Source organism: Equus asinus, chromosome 15, assembly GCF_041296235.1.
Source record: "Equus asinus isolate D_3611 breed Donkey chromosome 15, EquAss-T2T_v2, whole genome shotgun sequence".
NCBI lineage: Eukaryota > Metazoa > Chordata > Mammalia > Perissodactyla > Equidae > Equus > Equus asinus.
Window position 1 is genome coordinate 17,912,202 of NC_091804.1, and position 19,459 is coordinate 17,931,660.

The 19,459-nt window shown below is 43.5% G+C and overlaps 1 long non-coding RNA gene across 2 annotated transcripts; it reads left to right on the forward strand.

The window, feature by feature from the left end:
* Nucleotides 1-2,058: 2,058 nt before the first annotated feature.
* LOC139040309 (uncharacterized) lies at nt 2,059-18,865 on the forward strand. Of its 2 annotated transcripts, none has more exons than XR_011494583.1 (3): nt 2,059-2,340; nt 3,715-9,221; nt 17,765-18,865. It is a non-coding gene; the product is annotated as an uncharacterized lncRNA (long non-coding RNA). The 2 variants fall into 2 exon arrangements; XR_011494582.1 differs by having other exon boundaries at nt 3,719-9,221.
* The last annotated feature ends 594 nt before the right edge of the window (nt 18,866-19,459 follow it).

Below are 19,459 nucleotides of genomic sequence, written 5' to 3' on the forward strand. Positions count from 1 at the left end.
TATCTGGGTGGAGAGGGACTTGGAAGAATGTCTTAGTCAGCTTGCTCTGCCATAACAAATACTATAGACTGAGTGGCTTAAACCACAGAAATTTATTTTCTCACAGTTCTGGAGGCTGGAAGCCTGAGATCAGGGGACCAGCATGGTGCAGTTTTAGTGAGAGCTCTCTTCCTTGCATGCAGATGGCTTCTTTCTCACTGTGTCCTCACATGGCCTTTCCTCAACGTTTGCATAGGGAGGGAGAGAGAGACCTCTCTCTCTTCTGCTGCTTCTTATAAGGCCACCAATTCTATTAGATCAGGATTCTGCCCTTAGGACCACATTTAACCTTAATTACCTCCTATAAAAGCCCCATCTCCAAATATAGTCACATTAGGAGTTAAGGCTTCAACATACAATGTGTGTGTGAATTGTGTGCAGGGGACACAATTCAGTCCATAGCAAAGAGTAAGCAGCCCTTCCCTTGTATCAGCATGGGACTTTCAATTTATCCACCATAGAACCTGTAATGCAGGAAGAAAAAGCATCTGGTGAGGAAGGTGGAATTACTGACAGCTCCGAAAGAGGAGAGCTGGAGTGCTCAAAAAAGACTTTCTAAAGTTGGGACTCCCTTGGGACCATCAAGCCTAAGAAGAGATTTTCTAAACCCTGAATCCAGCCAGGTACTTCCCTGCTCAACAGCTTCCCATTGCCCTTAAGAAGATGTCCAGACTCTTGATCAGTGCCTTTTGACCCCGATTTCGTCTCCCAGCCTCTTCTCTTGCCACACTCTGATGCAATCCTGCTGAGCTTCTTTCTGTCCAGGGGACTCTCCTTCAATCTACAGGTCTGTGCCCATGCAGCACCCTCTACCTGGAAGACTTAGCCACCCAATACGCCACATCTCATCCCCTTACCCTCAGTTTGTGCTTGGTAGCTCCTCTCATCCTTGAGGTCTCAGTTTAGAAGATGCTTCCTCCGGAAAACCTCAGATTACCCCCACCGGGGCTGGTTATGTGCCTTTTATGTTCACTATAGGCCATGGTAGAAAGAACAGTAACATGAACCCCCACACACCCATCACTCAACTCCATTTGATGATGGAATAGCATCAACTATTTCATCAGTGTTCAAGTTTCCCTAATTGTCTCATAAATAATTTAAACAGTTCATTTGTTTGAATCAAGATCCAGAGTTCACATTTTGCAAAATAATGCATTAGTTATTCCCCTGAATTGCCATGTATAATATTTATCCACTGCTCATCCCTTACCACATTGGCTGAATCACAAGGTATTGTCTGCCCCTGTGTACACCTCAGGCCACACACCTGGGATGCAAATGTATAGTCTGCATTCATATCTGCAAGGCTAAGACCTAACCACAAACTACTACAGATGCTGACCCCTCAAAACTAACTCACACAAAGGTATTGACAGACAACCCAGATAAACCACCACTACGATCATTTTCAGCAGAATCTGACCTCATTGTAGGGTTCTTCAAGAGCTAAAAAACTGACAACATGCTTTAAAGGAAAAGGATGTGTGATGTTCCATTTGGCAGCTCCAGGCTCCATCCTATTCTGGCCTTTTTGAGGACATCTCAGGAAGTTTATAATAAGCCGGATGAAATGTTTGTGCACGTGTGCCCTGGGAGACATACCGTACCAAAAGCTGGATCTAAGTTTAGGTGGATTCCAAGATCTTCCCCCTCCGGAGATCCTCTAAAAATAGCTTCTCTGTTACTTAGGAAATCTGTCTTGTTCCCGAACACAAATATGCTTTCATTTGATTCCGACAGAAAAAAGCATTAGTGCCGGAAAGAAAAAATAGGGCTCTTAGTGAGAGACACAGATGGGTAAGAAACTATTTGCAATCACTTTCCTCGTCTTTTAGAATACATGTAATACTCCCCTCCCCTCACATCTATGTTCTATGCTGAAAACACAGTGGAGAGGGGGCTTTGCCATGGAAATTTGTTGAGTGCAGGAGAAGGGAGATACAGGCAGGGTTCCAAGCCCTGCTTTGTAACACAGAACGTGTCGGAGAGAGAAATGCTGAAAAACACAGAGAACAGGGGAGGATTTATATTTCCATGTTAGCAGTTATCACATTCAGTCTTATTCAGGGAAGCTGCTTCAGTGGCTGTTGCCATGGGAACCAGACATGATTAAGAAGTTTATTGGATGCAGCTTCCGTGGACCAACGTTCTAAAGCTGGGTCAGGGTTTCACCCTCACTTTAGCTGCTCTAAAGCTGCCAGGGTGTTTTCTTCCAATAAGCGTATTTTTAATTTCGCTGTCCATAGGAACATGCAAAACGTCTGAGCTGAAGTGTCTAAATGGAGGAACCTGGTATTGGTAAGATTTTGATTATTTTGTCGGGAATGAAATAATCTGGCATGTTTGCCAGAAGGAGACTGTAATTGCCAATTTTATGTGTTTGCATGCTGAATTTTGCATCACAATGTAAAACGGATCGTCTCACTTTGTGAGATCACCAAGACCATCGCTGATTTGCAGTCTTTCCTTTTTCCTGCCTGTGCTGGTTCAGAAAAACATTCATCATTGTAGTGACTTCCTTGTAACCTTTCCAAGTCCTTCACATTTCTCATTTGTTCAAACCGAACAGTTCTCTCACAAGAATCTGGCCAGACATCTTGTCTCCCTAACCACCCAGTGAGGTGTAGCGTCACTGGTTTCCTCCTGGCGTTCAGCCCTCTTAGTTACTCACATGACACACATGGATGGACAGCTGACACCTAGATACTGTGTGTCTGGGATTGTTTCCAGGAACGCTCTGCAGTGGTCAGTGGGTAGAAATCAGCACACACTGAACAGTAAGCAGCAAGGTGAGAGCTGGGTGATGCCGTCTAAAAGGCGTGCGTGCAGATCTGGGCTTTGCGTCCTAGAGGCTGAGGCACTTGTTTCCTTTCCCACAACTGCTTCATGATTACTGGGATGCACTGCCTAGCTTCCTCTTCATGCCGGAAGGACTTATTCTCCCAGCTGCTGAAAGTGTTGTCAGCTGTCAGCTGAGTCCCTTTCCAGGAATTGGCTTCTCCTAAAAAGAACTGGCTCCCTCGGGACCATGCTTCCTTCCTGGGCATCCTACACACCAAAACTGGTTTGGGAGAAGGGGAGGTATAAAGCCCAGCCTTTCACTCCCACCCACCTTGCTCCAACTCAAGACACTTCTAAGGATCTTCCCAGCTCCAGAGCCCCCTGTAGAGTTGGCTGGAGCACGTTTTTTTTTTTTTTTAGTTCAACTGCATGCAAGCAACGTATTCTTTTCTTTTTTAAGATTGGCACCTGACCTAACGTCTGTTGCCAAGCCTTTTTCTTCTTCTTCTTTTCTTCTTCTCCCCAAAGTCCCCCAGTACCAAGTTGTATATTTTAGTTGCAGGTCTTTCTGGTCGTGGAGCACTTTTTGAGGTATCTTTGCTGTCCAACTCCTCTCTCTGCTCAATCCTCCTTCCTTTCCAAGGGTGCTGCTCACAAGGGCACTCCCTAATACCCCTGTATGTTAACGTCCATCTCAGAATCTGCGTCCTGTGATAAAAATCTGCAACAACCCTGGACTTCCTTTGAGACGCCCCCTCTCCCATTTTTGTAGTGTTGTTTTAGGGTGATTCATGCCATACTCAGACTCAGGTTTAAGCCATTTGGAAAAGCCCACGTGCTCCTCCACCTCCAAGCCATACTGATTTCTTTCTTTTGTTTTTTTTTTTTGAGGAAGATTAGCCCAGAGCTAACTACTGCCAATCCTCCTCTCTTCGCTGAGGAAGACTGGCCCTGAGCTAACATCCATGCCCATCTTCCTCTACTTTATATGTGGGATGCCTACCACAGCATGGTTTGCCAAATGGTGCCATGTCCGCACCCGGGATCCAAACCGGGGAAGCCCGGGCGGCCGAAGCGGAACGTGTGCACTTAACCGCTGCGCCACGGGGCAGGCCCCCGCACTGATTTCTGAATTAAGGCACTGAAACAATGAGAGGAGGTCTGATGGAGGCTTCTGAAAAAGAAGCTTTCCTAATTTTCCAAAAGATCTACCAGAAGAGATGGTCGCTGTCTTTGGATGTGAGCAAAGAAGCATGTGGCTTTTGAGTTATTGACAGAAATCTTAAAATGATGAGAGAAGCTTGCTGGAATTACAGCCAACATGGGAAAGTGGAGGCAAGAAACAATCACAAGATCTGAGCGCTGGCTCAAGCTACACCTACCCCAGTTGCATCTGAAACCAGCCTATCTCTGGATTTCTCAACCTGTGAACCGACAAGTTCACTCTATTGTGTAAGTCAGCTTCAAGTTCCGCAACTGTGACACGGCATTGATGATACTGGAACCTACCTCGTGAGGATGTTTTGGAGAATAGATTGGCTTTCAAAACCCATGGCTGATTTACATGATGGAAGACAACGTGTTTCCCTCAAGCACAGGTTCCTCAAAGATACAAAGGTCTTTACTGGACAATATGTGAGACTTTCTTTCAACCTGTAGTTTGAAGCTTCCAGCCAGAGCTGAGATTTTCAATTTTTTTTTTAATTTGTTTTTGAGGAAGCTTAGCCGTGAGCTAACTACTGCCAATCCTCCTCTCTTTGCTGAGGAAGACTGGCCCTGAGCTAACATCTGTGCCCATCTTCCTCTACTTTATACGTGGGTGGCCTACCACAGCATGGCGTGCCAAGCGGTGCCATGTCTGCACCTGGGATCCGAACCAGTGAACCCTGGGCCGCCGACAAGCAGAACGTGTGCACTTAACCCCTGCACCACCAGGCTGGCCCCAAGATTTTCAATTTTTAAGCAGTAGCATTTTTAAAAACTGAAATCTCCTATGGAAACCATAGATATATATACATAATAATAATCAAAAAAGGGTGTTGGGTACTTGCTATGTGCCAGGTGCTGTGTTTAGCTCTTTGCTTTTAGGTTATATGTGCATGCTTGTATTATATGTGAATTCACTAAAATCTCCCAACTACGCTGTGAGATATGCTCCATTATTATCTCTGTTGTAGTTCTCAGGAAGCCCGTCCAATGCATTTACAAGAGTCCAGAGGATCCCATGTGGAATTTGATAACTATGACTCTTTATTTACTCTGAATAATGGATACTTTGAATCCAGCTTTGGGTCACAAGACTTTTTTTAAAAAAGCAGGAAATAGAATATATACAGCACAAATAGCCTAAAGTAATAACTATACACACTCACATATGTTCACTTCAGAGCTTTAGCTGGGTCTTTGTGTAGCTGAGAACAGTTGTTGAGAAACGCAGTGGGCTCATCACAGACCCGTTTCAGATTCCAAACAGGCCTGAGGAAACAATTTGAAAGGGGAAAGGGGAGGGGAAGGCAGATTAAGGAAAGGAATGAGTACCAGCTCATATAACAATATGAAATTTTATACCATTGGGGAGAGAGAACTGTGCAAATTATAGGATGTGTTAGGAAAATGTTTGACTTCCTCCTTTTGAGTTTACACTGCATGTGTCTGCCATTGGGAGACTGTGTGTGTTTGTGTGTGTGTGACCCTTTGTTTCCCTGACGGGCAACTAGGAAATGAAGAGTTTTTTGCTTTATTTTGTTTTGCTTTTTCCTCCCCAAGACCCCAGTACATAGCTGTATATTCTAGTTGTAAGTCCTTCTGGGTTTTCTACGTGAGCCGCCACCACAGCATGGCTACTGACAGACAAGTAGTGTGGTTCCATGTCCATGAACCAGGCCAGGTCGCTGAAGCGGAGTGTGCCGAACTTTAACCACTAGGCCATCAGGGCTGGCTTAGAAATTAAGAGTTTAATCTGAAACTACACTGGTAAGGAGGTTTGGAGTTGAGGGTTAGGATTCAGGGACTCACGTCCACGCTGGAGTCTTCAAAAGGACTTGGAATGCCAAAGCCTTCGAGAACTGTCCTGACACTCTTGCCCCCTTGGTTGTTGATCCAGACCAAATAAATCAGCCTTGGGGCCATGTACCACTCAGGGATGGACATGATGAGGACCCAAGACCAAGTCCTGTGGGCAGGGCCTGGGGCTTTGAACAAGCAGAAGATCTATGCGTGGCAGCAAAGGGGAATCTTTTACAGAGAGTTGAGTTGTTAGGGGCAGATTTAGGAACTGGGGGTCGCCAGCAAGGAACCCCAGTCAAGAATTCAACTTTTGGAAAGTTTTCCCTTGAAGTAAAGAAAAATTCTTACATCGCCTCATTTTAAATTCCTTCCTTCCCGTGTTTCACACATGGTCTGAGTTTTCGTCAACCGTATAATGAAATCTTACACACCTACATACCTTGTGAGTTGCTGCAATTTGGGGGGGACCAGCCTCAGGGGAAAGGCTGCAAAAGGATGTGGTGGTTCAAGGCAGAGGAAGGAGAGACAGGCCCCTTGGAGCTAGGGGACTGGCAGGATCCATGATGTGTGGATCAGGGACCTCCTGAGTGTCCTAAAGCAAGTGCTGGCCCCTAAGGGTCCAGAAAACTGACCTTGAGTTCTAAGTAAAAGTGGGATCAAATAAGCTTTTTTCCTTAGCAAAGTCACCAAAAGTACATTCCTTGGGGTTGGCCCCGTGGCCGAGTGGTTAAGTTCGCATGCTCCGCTGCAGGGGCCCAGTGTTTCGTTGGTTTGAATCCTGGGCGCGGACATGGCACTGCTCATCAAACCATGCTGAGGCAGCGTCCCACATGCCACAACTAGAAGGACTCACAATGAAGAATATGCAACTATGTGCCAGGGGGCTTTGGAGAGAAAAAGGAAAAAAAAATATATATATATATATATAAAAAAAGTCCATTCCAAACATTTCTCTGCAGAATGGAAAATATTTGTTCTGTATTTCCTGTGGCGGAAATGCAAAACTGTTAGCAGCTGATTGTAGAAGTCGTGGGAACGGTGTGTTTCTTAGAAATTCACTATGAGTGGATCTGACATCACTATCTGTGGAGGGTTCTTTACACAAGTACCCCAGATCCACGAAATCCAAGTACATTTTTTGTGGATGTCACCGCATGGCAGGACATCTGGTAGCAAGAAAGGAGAGTGGTGTGGGATAGGAAGCCAAGAGTTCCAGTTTCAACTCATCACCAGCCAGCGGGGTAACCTCAGGCACGTCTCCTTGGCCTCTCAGGGCCTCAGATTTCTCTTCTTTAAAATGAGAGGTTTGCAAATTCCACAATTAGAAATTCATTCTTTTGGCCTAGAGTGTTTCCTCCTGCTAAAATACACATACGCCTAAGAGTGTTGTCAGAAACCATATCCGGTATTTATGCTAAAGTGAACTTATTCAAGAACAGCCTTTGTTGGAAGAGAAGAGAGAATTGGAAGAGGGCTGGATGTAGGACCACTGAGGTGGAGAAGGAGCACAGAAAGGGGAGGTTGGACGGGCTCACATACATTTTTGGTTAGAGCTAATCAGCTAAGAGAAGAAAAATGAAGAGTTTTGACAGTGTCGCCATGTCAAGGTAAGAGGGAAGGAGAATTTACACACATACCACCACAGTTCAAGAGTTGGGTTTTACTAAATATTGTTCCATTGATAAACGATTGCTAGCAATGCTGGTTAAAACCTCAGTGTACAAAATCATCCTCCTCAGGTTTCTTCCTGGATTGTGGTATGATTGCCACGTACACATCAGAGTGGGCAAATCTGTTCCTCTCTTTCAGATTTCCCCTCTAAAATGATGTCTAGTGGTCATTTTCTAATTAAGTCACTTATTGAGAATGTAGGAAAGTACTACTCTGTTTTGTCAACTCCAAAATAAAAGATTGATCAATGACTAAAAAAAAAAATGACAGCGATGGAGGAGGTACTCCCCAGGTCCCTTCAGCTCTGAAACATTTTGGTTGTGTGTCGTGCCTTCCTTCTGAAAGTGGGGGTGATTGATGGAGGCCTGTGGCCACAGGACCCAATTAAAGGAGAAGACACCATGCTCAGGGCTGGGCAATTTGGCTGGCTCATCGAGAGCAGAAATGCACCCTGTCTGCATTTCTTGAGCAATAAAAGGAGAGCTGTGGCTTGCAGCTCATGGCATCTCATAATTTCTTCCAGAAGTTCAGCAGACACTGTGAATTAGAGATGGAACTGATGTAATTTTCTACACAGAAGTTAAGCCGGACAACTCGGTGCCTGGCTCACTATAAACGACCCCCTTTAGAAGCAGCCAAGAAAATGCCCTTAACACATACAACATGCTTGGATGGCTTAGGACAATCTCCTAGCTGGATCCTCTGATCCTTACAGTTCAAAGAACAAAACCAAGTGTTTCTCTCCGTATCATTTAAATTTTTTAATTGGGTCCTAATTAGGGATTGTATTAAAGTGGTAGAAGAAAATATAAAAGGCATTTTAGTTCTGAAATAAGTTTTCTTCCTCATAGAAACAAATAGGAACAGCAAGGCACATTTTTCTCCTCAAACTTTCCTCAGGGACAGTTGAGCCCAGAATCTTTGACCTCGTGATATCTGGTGGCACACTTTCTGCGTGCAAAAATTATTTTAGTTATCCTAAGAAGATTTGCTAATATAAGCCTATTCCCTACAAAGTAAACTCCTTCCCAGAGAATTTTATTCATCCATTCAGTGTTTTGTGATTTATTTTGAAGCTCTTGAAACATTTTTGGTTCCTTGGGGAATGATCTGAATTCACGGAACAGAATATAGTCCCCTTTGTGAGCTAGAATTTCAGGAGCTGCAACCCGACAAAGGTGGTCTATGGTTTTTATGAATGTCGGAAAGTAGGAGCTTCAGTGGTTTAAATTCCACTGAAAACTTGCTGGTGACTTAACCCAATATTTAATGATTTATTAACAAAACAGAAGAGAAGCTGTTTAAGGGGTTAGAACAAAATTCAAATTCCTGAGTAAGTTCTAGCCAAGCAGATGACAACTTCAAGCATATAATTATTAGGAGACCTATTGTCAGCTCAGTGTATGAGACACAAAGACTTGCCATAAAAACAAAAGTGAGAAGTTGTACTTTAAAGGGTATATTTTCTTTTTTTTTTTTTTTGAGGAAGATCAGCCCTGAGTTAACACCTGCTGCCAATCCTCCTCTTTTTGCTGCGGAAGACTGGCCCTGAGCTAACATCCGTGCCCATCTTCCTCTACTTTGTATGTGGGATGCCTGCCACAGCATTGGATTGCCAAGAGGTGTCATGTCCGCACCTGGGATCCGAACCAGCGAATCCCGGGCCGCTGAAGTGGAACGTGCGCACTTAACTGCTGCACCACCAGGCCAGCCCCTAAAGGGTATATTTTCTTAATGTTGCTATTTTCTATGCATGTAAGAATTTTAAATGCCAGAATCTAACCTGGAGTTTCATTCGTGCACTCATACAGAGGGAAAGTTGAGTTTAAACTTTCTTCTCTTACTCCAGCAAGGCAATGTCCATCTCCTAGGACTTTGGTCTTAGAGGAGGAAAAAAGAAAATAATAAACTCCAATGAGAAACACAGGAAATGAGACTTGTTGTGAGAAAATTCTTCCAGTCTCTGCATGCTAAGTTAAATGCCGCTGGGTCATTAAGGGCCAAGACCACAGCAAAACAGGAACTGTTTAGCTAAACACTTTCCACTGAAGGAGTCTCAAGAGTGTCTTCATTTTTGGTTTCAGATGCTGATCCACTTTATCAACTTTTAGAAATGGGTGCTATTGGGTGTGACTGGTCACATCCAACAGGATCCTCAGTTAGGAGAGAAGCAGTTCTTTGCTGATGTTGCCTTTGATTTGTTTTAAATCTAACAAGTTCCTTAAAAGTTTCTCAGTGTCCTTATTTGCGGAAAAATTGGGCTGGCATTATAACTATGGGAATAACTGTGATGATGGAAAGAAAAAAGGAGCTAAGAAGAGAATAGGGGAAACAAAGAGGCTTATTTCAGATAGAGTGGTCAGGGGAGGCCTCTCCAAGTGGACAATAATTAAACTAAGACCCAAAGGAGGAGAAAGAGCCAGCAAAAGGAGAGTATGGGAGGAGATTCTACAAAAAAGAAACAGCATATGCAAAGGCCCTGAAGCTGGACATGGTTGGAGTAGTGAGTCAAAAAGACAATGATATGAAATGAGCTTGGGAAGGTGGGCTGGTCGGTCGTGTAACAGCTTAGAGGATACTGCAAATTTACATTTAATTCTAAGTGTAGTAGGAATCCATTGAAGGATGTTAAGTAGACTGTGGCATGATCTGATTTTTATTTTAAGATCAACCTATTTTCTGTCTGGAGAATGGGTCGTACAGGGCAAGGAGATTTGGTGGTAATGAAAGTGGACAGGTTTGAAATGGGCTTTGAAGATAAAATCAACAGCACTTCTGATAAATTGGGGAAAGGATGAATCAAGAATCAAGAGGTGGTATCATTTACAAAACAGGTAAGGCTGAAGGTGGTGCCACAGGTATGGGAGACTAGGAGCCAAGAGACACATTGTGACGTCTGAGAAATTCCCTGGGGGAAGTATCAAGAAGGCAGTTTGATATAGGAGTCAGGTCCAGGAAGAGATCGAAGCTGGAGATATTAATGTCAACATTGTTGGCACCTAGATGGTATCGGAGCCATGGGATTAGATAAGACCATGCAGAAAGACAAGAGACAAAATGATCAGGATCCCCAACATTTAGAGGTTGGATAGTGGAGAAAGAGCTTACGTAGACAGCAAGGAGATGGCAACCAAGGAGAAAATGGGATCCCAGAAACCAGGAGAAGAGTGTTTCCAGAAACAAGAGGGTGGTCAACTGGGTCAGCGCTGCTTAGAGATCAGTAAACACAAAAACAGAAAGATGTCCACTGGATTGGGCAACAAGTAGGTCATTGTTAACCATGATGAAAGCAGGTTCAATGAAATGGTGGGAGCAAAAGCCAACCTAGAGGGAATGGGGGAGGTGAAGTAGACACAGCACGTAGAGGGCATTCTTCCAAGAGATTTGGCTCTGATGAAAGTAGTTAAAAAACTCTTTGCTTCCCTATGTGTTGTGAAAGAACAAAGCTCTAAGTTCTTGTCACATTGCAGTCTGGTTTTCCCTTCCTGTTTTGATTGCAAAGTTCTATTTGCTTCCATTTTCATTTAGCACGAACTGGAAAATCACCATCTTTCATCCCAGCGTGAAACTTGGACTTTATTGTCCTGTAAAGTAACTACTAATTGTGCTGGCAAAAATAAACTTCCTGAAAGACTGTGTCCTTGCTGGGTAAGGATATCATTTAAGCGACCCTCATTTCTTATTAGAAGCTGAAAATATCTTTCCATTTTCATAAAACCAATTAATTATTCAGAAGAAATATTCCTCTCATGGTTCAGCCAAGAAATGGAAAATGACATTTTAAGGGCGGGGCAGCTTGTCTCCTGTTGTTAGTGCAGGAATAACTTTTTTTTTTTATTTTTTTTATTTTTTTTTTATTATTAATGTTATGATGGATTACAAGCTTGTGAAATTTCAGTTGTACATTTTTGTTAGTCATGTTGTGGGTACACCACTTCCCCCTCCGTACCCTCCCCCCACCCCCCCTTTTCCCTGGTAACCACCGATCAGATCTCCTTCTCAATATACTAATTTCCACCTATGAGTGGAGTCATATAGAGTTCGTCTTTCTCTGACTGACTTATTTCGCTTAACATAATGCCCTCGAGGTCCATCCACATTGTTGTGAATGGGCCAATTTCGTCTTTTTTTATGGCTGAGTAGTATTCCATTGTGTATATATACCACATCTTCTTTATCCAATCATCAGTTTCTGGGCATGTAGGCTGGTTCCACGTCTTGGCTATTGTAAATAATGCTGCGATGAACATAGGGGTGCAACGGACTCTTGAGATATCTGATATCAGGTTCTTAGGATAGATACCCAGTAATGGGATGGCTGGGTCATAGGGTATTTCTATTTTTAACTTTTTGAGAAATCTCCATACTGTTTTCCATAGTGGCTGTACCAGTTTGCATTCCCACCAACAGTGTATGAGGGTTCCTCTTTCTCCACAACCTCTCCAACATTTGTCGTTCTTGGTTTTGGATGTTTTTGCCAATCTAACGGGGGTAAGGTGATATCTTAGTGTAGTTTTGATTTGCATTTCCCTGATGATTAGCGATGATGAACATCTTTTCATGTGTCTATTGGCCATATTCATATCTTCTTTTGAGAAATGTCTGTTCATGTCCTCTGCCCATTTTTTGATCGGGTTGTTTGTTTGTTTGTTGTTAAGCAGTGTGAGTTCTTTGTATATTATGGAGATTAACCCTTTGTCGGATAAGTGGCTTGTAAATATTTTTTCCCAATTAGTGAGCTGTTTTTTGGTTTCAATCCTGTTTTCCCTTGCCTTGAAGAAGCTCTTTAGTCTGATGAAGTCCCATTTGTTTATTCTTTCTATTGTTTCCCTCAACTGAGGAGTTATAGTGTCCGAAAAGATTCTTTTGAAACTGATGTCAAAGAGTGTACTGCCTATATTCTCTTCCAAAAGACTTATTGTCTCAGGCCTAATCTTTAGGTCTTTGATCCATTTTGAGTTTATTTTGGTGTGTGGTGAAAAAGAATGGTCAATTTTCAATCTTTTGCATGTGGCTGTCCAGTTTTCCCAGCACCATTTGTTGAAGAGACTTTCTTTTCTCCATTGTAGGCCCTCTGCTCCTTTGTCGAAGATTAGCTGTCCATAGATGTGTGGTTTTATCTCTGGGCTTTCAATTCTGTTCCATTGATCTGTGGACCTGTTTTTGTACCAGTACCATGCTGTTTTGATCACTGTAGCTTTGTAGTATGTTTTGAAATTGGGGATTGTGATTCCGCCGGCTTTGTTTTTCTTGCTCAGGATTGCTTTAGCAATTCGTGGTCTTTTGTTCCCCCATATGAATTTTAGGATTGTTTGTTCAATTTCTGTGAAGAATGTTCTTGGGATTCTGATTGGGATAGCATTGAATCTGTATATTGCTTTAGGTCGTATGGACATTTTAACTATGTTTATTCTTCCAATCCATGTGCAAGGAATGTTTTTCCATCTCTTTATGTCATCGCCTATTTCTTTCAAGAAAGTCTTGTAGTTTTCATTGTATAGATCCTTCACTTCCTTGGTTAAGTTTATCCCAAGGTATTTTATTCTTTTCGTTGCGATTGTGAATGGGATAGAGTTCTTGAGTTCTTTTTCTGTTAGTTTATTGTTAGTGTATAGAAATGCTACTGATTTATGCACGTTAATTTTATACCCTGCTACTTTGCTGTAGTTGTTGATTATTTCTAATAGTTTTTCTGTGGATTCTTTGGGGTTTTCTATGTATAAGATCATGTCGTCTGCAAACAACGCGAGTTTTACTTCTTCGTTACCTATTTGGATTCCTTTTATTTTTTTTTCCTGCCGAATTGCTCTGGCCAGCACCTCCAGTACTATGTTGAATAGGAGTGGTGAAAGTGGGCACCCTTGTCTTGTTCCTGTCCTCAGAGGGATGGCTTTCAGCTTTTGTCCATTGAGTATGATGTTGGCTGTGGGTCTATCATATATGGCCTTTATTATGTTGAGGTACTTTCCTTCTATACCCATTTTACTGAGGGTTTTTATCATAAATGGGTGTTGGATCTTGTTGAATGCTTTCTCTGCGTCTATTGAGATGATCATGTGGTTTTTGTTTTTCATTTTGTTGATGTAGTGTATCACGTTGATTGACTTGCGGATGTTGAACCATCCCTGTGTCCCTGGTATAAATCCCACTTGATCATGGTGTATAATCTTTTTGATGTATTGCTGTAATCGGTTTGCCAAAATTTTGTTGAGGATTTTTGCATCTATGTTCATCAGTGATATCGGCCTGTAGTTCTCCTTCTTTGTGTTGTCCTTGTCAGGTTTGGGGATCAGAGTGATGTTGGCTTCATAGAATGTGTTAGGGAGTTCTCCATCTTTCTCAATTTTCTGGAACAGTTTGAGGAGAATAGGTATTAAGTCTTCTTTGAATGTTTGGTAGAATTCTCCAGAGAAGCCGTCTGGTCCTGGACTCTTGTTTTTGGGGAGGTTTTTGATTACCGTTTCTATTTCCTTACTTGTGATTGGTCTATTCAGATTCTCCATTTCTTCCTGATTCAGTTTGGGGAGATTGTAGGAGTCTAGGAATTTGTCCATTTCTTCCAAGTTGTTCAATTTGTTGGCATATAGTTTTTCATAGTATTCTCTTATGATCTCTTGTATTTCATTGGTATCTGTTGTGATTTCTCCTCTGTCATTCCTGATTTTATTAATTTGCGCTTTCTCTCTTCTTTTCTTGGTGAGTCTGGCTAGGGGTTTGTCAATTTTGTTAATTCTTTCGAAGAACCAACTCTTTGTTTCATTGATCCTTTCTATTGTCTTTTTTGTTTCAATATTGTTTATTTCTGCTCTTATTTTTATTATTTCCCTCCTTCTACTGACTCTGGGCTTTGTTTGTTCTTCTTTTTCTAGTTCCGTTAGGTGTCGTTTGAGGTTGCTTACGTGAGCTTTTTCTTGTTTAGTGAGGTGAGCCTGTATTGCGATGAATTTCCCTCTTAGGACTGCTTTTGCTGCATCCCAAATGATTTGGTATGTCGTGTTCTCATTTTCATTTGTCTCCAGATAATATTTGATTTCTTCTTTAATTTCTTCAATGATCCATTGTTTGTTGAGAAGCGTGTTGTTTAGTCTCCACATTTTTGCACCTTTCTCTGCTTTTTTCTTGTAGTTGATTTCTAGTTTAATAGCGTTATGATCAGAAAAGATGCTTGATATTATTTCAACTCTCTTGTATTTATTGATGTTTGCTTTGGTTCCCAAAATATGGTCAATCCTTGAGAATGTTCCATGTGCACTTGAGAAGAATGTGTAACCTTCTGTTTTTGGATGAAGTGTTCTATATATATCTATTAAGTCCATCTGGTCTAATTTTTCATTTAATTCTATTATTTCCTTGTTGATTTTCTGTCTGGATGTTCTGTCCATTGGTGTTAATGGTGTGTTGAGGTCCCCTACTATTATTGTATTGTTGTTGATGTCTTCTTTTAGTTCTATTAAGAGTTTCTTTACAAATTTTGGTGCTCCTGTGTTGGGTGCGTATATATTTATAAGTGTTATGTCTTCTTGGTGGAGAGTCCCTTTTATCATTATATACTGTCCCTCTTTATCTTTCTTTATCTGTTTTGCTTTGAAATCTACCTTGTCTGATATTAGTATAGCGACACCTGCTTTCTTTTGTTCATTATTAGCTTGGAGTATTGTTCTCCATCCCTTCACTCTGAGTCTGTGTTTGTCTTTGGGGCTGAGGTGTGTTTCCTGGAGGCAGCATATTGTTGGATCTTGTTCTTTGATCCATCCTGCCACTCTGTGTCTTTTGATTGGGGAGTTCAATCCATTTACATTTAGAGTGATTATTGAGACGTGGGGGCCTACCACTCCCATTTTGTGTCTTGTTTTCCGGTTTTCTTCAGTTTCCTTTGTTTCTCGTCCCATGGTTTAATCTGTTCTGATGTAGAGCTGCTACTCTCTGTTGTTGTCCTTCTAATCTCCTCTGCTCTTGGTTTTGTAGCCCCTTTCCTTTTTTGGATTTTTCAGGAATGAGGGTTTTCCTGAGGATTTCCTGAAGAGGAGGTTTTGTGGCAATCAACTCTCTTAATTTTTGTTTATCTGGGAAAGTTTTTATTTCTCCATCGTATTTGAAGGATATTTTCGCTGGGTAGAGAATTCTCGGCTGTAGATTTTCGTTCTTCAGATTTTTGAATATATCATTCCACTCTCTTCTAGCCTGTAAAGTTTCTGCTGAGAAATCTGCTGATAGCCTGATGGGGGTTCCTTTGTAGGTTAGTTTCTTTTGCCTGGCTGTCCTTAATATTTTCTCCTTGTCGTTGACTTTTGCTAGCTTCACTACTATATGCCGTGGAGTTGGTCTTCTTGCATTGATAAAGTTTGGAGATCTATTGGCTTCTGTCACCTGAAGATCCATCTCCCTCACCAGATTTGGGAAGTTCTCAGCCATTATTTCTTTGAATAGGTTTTCTGCCCCTTTCTCCTTCTCTTCTCCCTCTGGTATACCTATAATCCTTACGTTGCATCTCCTAATTGTGTCTGATAATTCTCGGAGAGTTTCTTCATTTCTTTTAAGTCTTGCTTCTCTCTCCTCCTCTGCCTGCAACAATTCTATATTGCCATCTTCCAAATTGCTAATTCTTTCCTCCATATTATCGGCCCTACTGTTCAGAGCATCTAGATTTTTCTTAATCTCCTCTATTGTGTTCTTCATTTCCAATATTTCTGTTTGGTTCTTCTTTATCGTATCAAACTCTTTTGTGACATAGCTCCTGAACTCGTTGAGTTGTCGGTCAGAATTCTCTCTTAACTCATTGAGAATCTTAATGATGGCTGTTTTGAAGTCATCGTCATTTAGGTTATATATCTCATTTTCTTTGGGATTGTTTTCTGTGTATTTGTTGCTTTCTTTCTGTTCTGGAGATTTAATGTATTTTTTCATATTGCTTGATGTTGTTGATTTGTGCCTCCGCATGGAGATAGAGTTTAGTTGCTCCTTTCACTTGTTTCAGCTGCTGCGGTGGGGGGAGCAGCTGTTTATACTTCACCAACCAGGAACCCTGTCCATAGTTGCTAACTGGGCCTGGGCCCCTCTTCGTAGCCACAGTGGCCCTTTGGATTCCCTCCTCTGCCGTGGGGGCCGTCACAGGGGGGCTTCAGGCTGCAGGTGCCTACTGTTGCAGCCCACCTAGATGTGCTCTCTCCTTGGGGTCTGCAACGGTGTTATGGGCTTTTCCTGCGGCCAGGGGTGGGATCACTTATATTTGTCGCTCCGTTGCTGTCGGCACCCACCAAATCTCACTTGTCCTCTATGGGTCGCAGGAGAGCTATTGGCATCTTCTACAGTCTGTGGTTAGTACACCTAGCTATGCTGCTTTTGCCCTGGGGTCTTCCAGCCTTGTGGCTGGCAGCTGGGTGCCTTCTACTGGTGCTGTGCAGAGGCTTTCCCTAAGGCTGCTGTGAGCCTGTAGGGTTTCCCCCTAGGCTACTAAGCTGGGTCTCTGGAACTCTCTCCAGCCCCAGTCCTCTCTGAGATCTCCGGCAATCCCTAGCCCCACGGGGCGGGCAACGGCAGCTGGGGGTCGCCCCGCCCTCTGGGATTCTCTCCGGGCCTCTCCCGGAGCCGTGAATGTTCAGTGTGGCCCCTCTGCTAACGGCAGACAGAGAGTTTTGTCTGCTGCCCGGGCGGAGCTCCGGCGCTTCCCCTCCGGGTCGCAGAACCGGCCTTTGAAAGTTCCCCCGGCCCCGGTCCTCTCCGAGATCTCCTGCAATCCCTAGTCCCACGGGGCGGGCAACGGCAGCTGGGAGATCTCCGTGCCCTCCGTGTCTCTCTCTGGGACCCTCCGGGCGCCCCGAGCACCAGGCTGGGTCTCCCCGCCAATGGCGGGGAGAGACTCTCCCCGCGGGCTCAGGTGTGCAACTCCAAAGTTTCCCTCTGCGTTTAGGAGTAATTGCAGGGGGTTTAGGTAGGGTTCTGGTCACCTGTTTCCACCGTCGCTCCTCTGTTGTGTTCTCGCTCCTGTCCTAGATGTGTGTGGATCCTCTGGGGGCGTCCGTTGGAAGAAAGCCGCTTGCGGGTACTAGGCTGCCCGTCGGGGTCGGAGAGTTTTCACCTATTTCCACATCCTCCCGGAGGAAAGTCCATCCGCCTTCCGATGTATAGTCGCGTGGGTGTCTCAGACGTCCTGAGATGCTGTCTGGATATCCTTTGTCAGGCGATAAGTGTCCAAATAATTGTAGACTTGAAGGGCGAGAGACAAAGAGGACTACTCACGGCGCCATCTTGGCTCTTCTCCCTGCAGGAATAACTTTGAAAGAGGAGAAAGTGGTTTGTCATTCTCCTTGCTTCTGCTTCACCTCTTATCTTCGGCGAGATGTGTCAGGGACTACCAGCTCTCAAGACTCTACCCCATTCCCAGCTTCAGGACCCAAATCAACACTTGACTTTTCCTCAAAATGCTCCTGGAGCCAATATTACACACCTCTTTTGTCTCTGCTTTTCTCAACATTATCTTTTCCTTGGCTTAACTGAGCTCAGTTTTCAAGATGGACCCCAGTGATCTTCACCTCCTAGTATTCTTGTCCTTGCGTAGTCCCCTCCTTCATTGAATAGGGCTGACCTCTGTGACCAATAGGATCTTACAGAAATGACAGAGGATGACTTCCAAGGCTAGGTCATAAAAAACATTGTGGCCTCCACCTGGCTCTCTCGTGGATTGCTTACTTGGGGAAAAGGCAGCTACCATGTCACGCGAATGGTAAAACAATTCATGGAGAGGTCCTCCTGTGGAGGATCAGAAGGTCCATGCCTATGACCAGAACTATGTGAGTGCACCATCTTGGATATGGATCTTCCAGGCCCAGTCAAGCCTTCAGATGACTACAGCTCCAGCAGACAACTTGCTGCAGCCTCCTGCGAGACCCAGAGACAGAACCGCTCAGCTAAGCTGCTTCTAAATTCCTGACCCACAGAAACTATGACATAAAATGTTTATTATTTCACAGCACTAAGTTTTGGAGTTATATAGAAATAAATAACCAGTATATCACTGAGCTTGAAATACTAGAAGCAGCTCCACAACCTTCCAGAAGAGTTTCTAGAGAGGATCGTTTTAAACTCAAACATGTAATTGATAAATTTTAGAAAACAGAAAAAGTGGAGTGAAAGATTCAAGGCAGGGAATAAGGAGAGGAGGTTATTCTTCTGTGCATATGTGTGTTTGGGGAAGTAGGAAAGGGCAGAAGAAGTTAATATATAGCTAAGTAGGGCCTGATAGCCTGGCTTCAGATCAAATCCTTCCCAAGATTGTACTTCTCGTCAGAGCTTCTTTCCTCCCTTCCATTTAAAAAAGTATTTCATTGGGGCCAGCCTGGTGATGCAGCAGTTAAGTGCGCATGTTCTGCATGGGCGCCCGGGTTCGACGGTTCGGATCCCAGGTGTGGACATGGCACTGCTTGGCACACTATGCTGTGGTAGGCATCCCACATATAAAGTAGAGGAAGATGGGCACGATGTTAGCTCAGGGCCAGTCTTCCTCAGCAAAAAGAGGAGGATTGGCAGCAGTTAGTTCAGGGCTAATCTTCATCAAAAAAGAAAAAAAGTATTTCATTGAAGTAGATTCTTGTCGCAGATTAAAAATAGCCACTCTGAGGGAAGCCAGCCACCATGCAAGATGTCTGACTATCCTTAGCCCACCATGGTGGGAGGAAGCCCAATCTAGCCATATGGAGAGGTACTTGAAAAGCGAGAGATGCCTGACCAGCCTCCAGTTGCTCCAGCCATCCCAGCTGAGGTACCAGACATGTGAGTAGAGAAGCCATCTTGGACAGCCTTTCAGCCAGCTCCAGCGCCAGCTGCCATCTGACTGCAACTGCCTAGGAAACCCTGAGTAATAACCTCCAATGGAGCCCAGTCAGCCAGTGGAACTGAGCAAGATAATAAAATGGTTGTTTTAAGCCACCATGTTTTGGAACGGTTTGTTCTGCAGCAAAAATAA